The sequence below is a fragment of the Corvus brachyrhynchos genome, unplaced genomic scaffold (genome assembly GCF_000691975.1).
Source record: "Corvus brachyrhynchos isolate BGI_N302 unplaced genomic scaffold, ASM69197v1 scaffold94, whole genome shotgun sequence".
NCBI classification, from domain to species: Eukaryota; Metazoa; Chordata; class Aves; order Passeriformes; family Corvidae; genus Corvus; species Corvus brachyrhynchos.
The window spans coordinates 6,562,136-6,565,197 of NW_008238330.1; positions in this window are offsets into that span (position 1 = coordinate 6,562,136).

The following is a 3,062-nucleotide window of genomic DNA, read 5'->3' on the forward strand; positions in this document are numbered from 1 at the left end:
TGAAGTTCTGGTCACATTGCACTCAGTAGGATTTTTTGTTTGGACCTTTCTGTGCCAGGATTTCTCACCAGTTTGCAGTGATGCCATATTCAAATCTACACCATTGGAAGTTACCTTAAAAAGAAACTCCTGCCCCAGCTGCAAACCTTGCTGGTGACTGCCACCCATTTTGTGAAGTGTCCCGAGACAGAGGCCGACAGAGGCCTGAACAAAAGTGAGGAAGGTTTAACATCCAGAGAGCACAAAAGGAGGAAACTTCATGTAGTAGGCAACCAAGGATTAAAAAACACATTCTGTGTTTAACAGCATGAACACAGCTTTGCCTCAAGAGCTCTAGAGAGCTGTTTTAAGTGCTCCCATTTCACATTGTATCTGGAATGACCTATTCCAAATGGGAAATGGTCAATATACTCAATGTTTGTTTTCTTTTCTCTTCTTCTGGTATCAGTATGAGCTGAGCACTACACAAACCTTAAGACTGTCCCTGCCCACCTTGTCTATCCCCAAAAATTTGATCCTGAAGGGGAAAGAAGCAGCAGAGCAAGGCATGCTGAAGGAAACAAAAGAAGCAGAATGTACCTAAGGCTGGGTCTGTAAAAGAAGTGAAAAAGAAAGCGCAGTAATGAATCCAACTGGAATAGGTTCTCCTCCAAAAATCTTAGCTTAGGATCACTGTTGGTAGTTTTTACAACTCTGAGCCAGAGTGCGGGAGCCAACTGTGTGTCCTAGAGAAACACCCACCCAACAAGCTGGCTGAAACAACAGCTATGACTTCTCTAATGAACTGGCTCTGTTGGTTGTCTGGCAAACGAGGTGTGTGCCCAGGTGGCAGGTGACACAGTTCAGCTGGACAATGAGGAGCAGGCAGTCTTTACCAACATGGTTACTGTATCTCAGGTAATCTCGAAACATCTGGTGGGCAAAGAAGTGATGTTAACAAAGCAGCAATTGGGTGTTTACCCTATGGCTACTTTTCTGGAGCTGAAGTAGGTATGTTTTACTGGATTGATGTAGGTATGAAAATGCCACATAGCAAATTACATGAATTTGAAACATATATCTACAATAAAACCTGAAAGTTTCATGTTTTCCTGCGGTTATGAGCCTGCAAACCATTCCACACAGGCAAATCTTTGTGTCCTTGATTAACCTCAGCCAATAACTCCAACAGGGCTGTCTCTGATTAAGGTCCACATTTGTAAGCTTCAGAAAATGCTTTGTAGAAAAATGTGGTTGTTGGCCAACCCAGATTGCTGCACATAAGTTACATCTGATAGGAGCAAAATGTGAGAATTTAGACTGAAATTTCCTTAGAGACCAGGGCAGCACTATTTTTCTTGTTGATTTTGTACTTGCTGCCTCGGTGTAATTACCCCTTTCTTGTCAACATCAAAGCAGGGTGGGGAAGAGGTTATTTTTCAAAAGACAGGATAAATCCCTTTGCCTCTAACTTCTGAAGGCTTCAGTTTACAACTCACTGTGTCCACAGTGAAATGAAGTTGTGATCACAATTCTAGACCTGATCCAACACATACTGAAACCAATGGGAGACTTTCTGTTGACTCGAATGGAAGCTGGGTCATGCCCTGAGCAGACACTACTGCACATAAAACAAAACCCCTCTCCAATTTTGGATGGCAGAAAACATGGACAGCCTGGAAACAATAAAGACCCCTAAGGTGAGAAATTGTCTACAACAAAAACCTAATACAGGAAAAATCAACAAGTGCACCTGCCTGCACTCTGCCTCTTTCTAGCCCTATCAACCCAGATGAAACTGCATCCAGAGCAGGTAGCTATCAAAAATGTAAAAAGATAAGATCTTGGTAAAAGACAAAATCTGTACCAGAGTCTAAAATGTAAAATAATTATTCAATCTTAAAATAAAGTTTTCAAATAAAATGAACATAAGCTTCAAGAAATGAATGTAGTACAACTTAGAAGCTAGAAAAGACTTGCATCACGCTTTGTAACACAGTTTTTATGCTTGTCAAACATGAAAGTCAACCTAGGACTTGCAAAACAAGGGAAGCATGAGCACCCCGTGGCCAGTGTCAGACTCTTATGCTCTGTGTCAGCAGACCACCACCAAACACCTGTATGTTGTTTCAACATTCTTCATATGGCTCCTAGGCAAAAAGAGTAAGGAAAAAAGCTTACAATGAGGGAAAGCTAAGCCTGAAAATGAAACACACAAAACAGTTCTAAGAGTGTCAGGCGATTTGGAGAGAAAGGATCGCAGAAGAGCATATGCTTTGGAAAGATTAAAACAATTACTATGTGATGTTGGTATGGAATTGATTGTCAGGAAAAAGAAGACAGCAGCAAAAAGGAATATTGATCTTGCAACATCAGAGACCACTTAGTTTGGATGATACAGCATTTGTAGGCTGGTCTTTACCTTGTCTCCACACATCCCCAGACTGATACACTGTTACTTGAACAATTTGTAGGTGGGAGAGGCGGAGGCATGGGCAGACTGGCTACCCTCACACTGGCAGGTATGCTTTGACATGTTGTCTGAAAGTGACTGACACTCGGTGGCCAGAAATGTCTCACTCAGGAAGGCCTCTCTAGGCCAATCATTTCTTCCACCCAACCTGAGCTTGGCAGGCTGAGGAGAAAAAAGAGGCTGTTCTTCAGTCAGCTTTTTTTTACACTTGTTTTTCAGCAAATCAAGGAACACACAATGACACAGGGATTTTTTGGGATTACTTATGGGTTTAACAGATACATCCTGTATAAATGAAGAACAGGGACGTCCTGCAGGGCTGTACAACGGCAATGAATACACTGTACCACAGGTAATGGATGCATCCTGACACCCTGGCACTGACTTAGGACCAAGCACTGACAAGGACCCAGAGAACTTGTAAAACGTAACGCAAACTTGTTAGCAAATTACTGAGCTAGAACCTCATCCCTTACCCCATAACGTTATTCACGTTTGAGTATAACCTCTTCATTATACCTCATGATACCCATTATTCTGCACATTTTGGGCTGTATTTTTGCATTCGCTTCCAATTCCGTTTAAAAAGCAAAAGAGCTGGCGGGGGGCG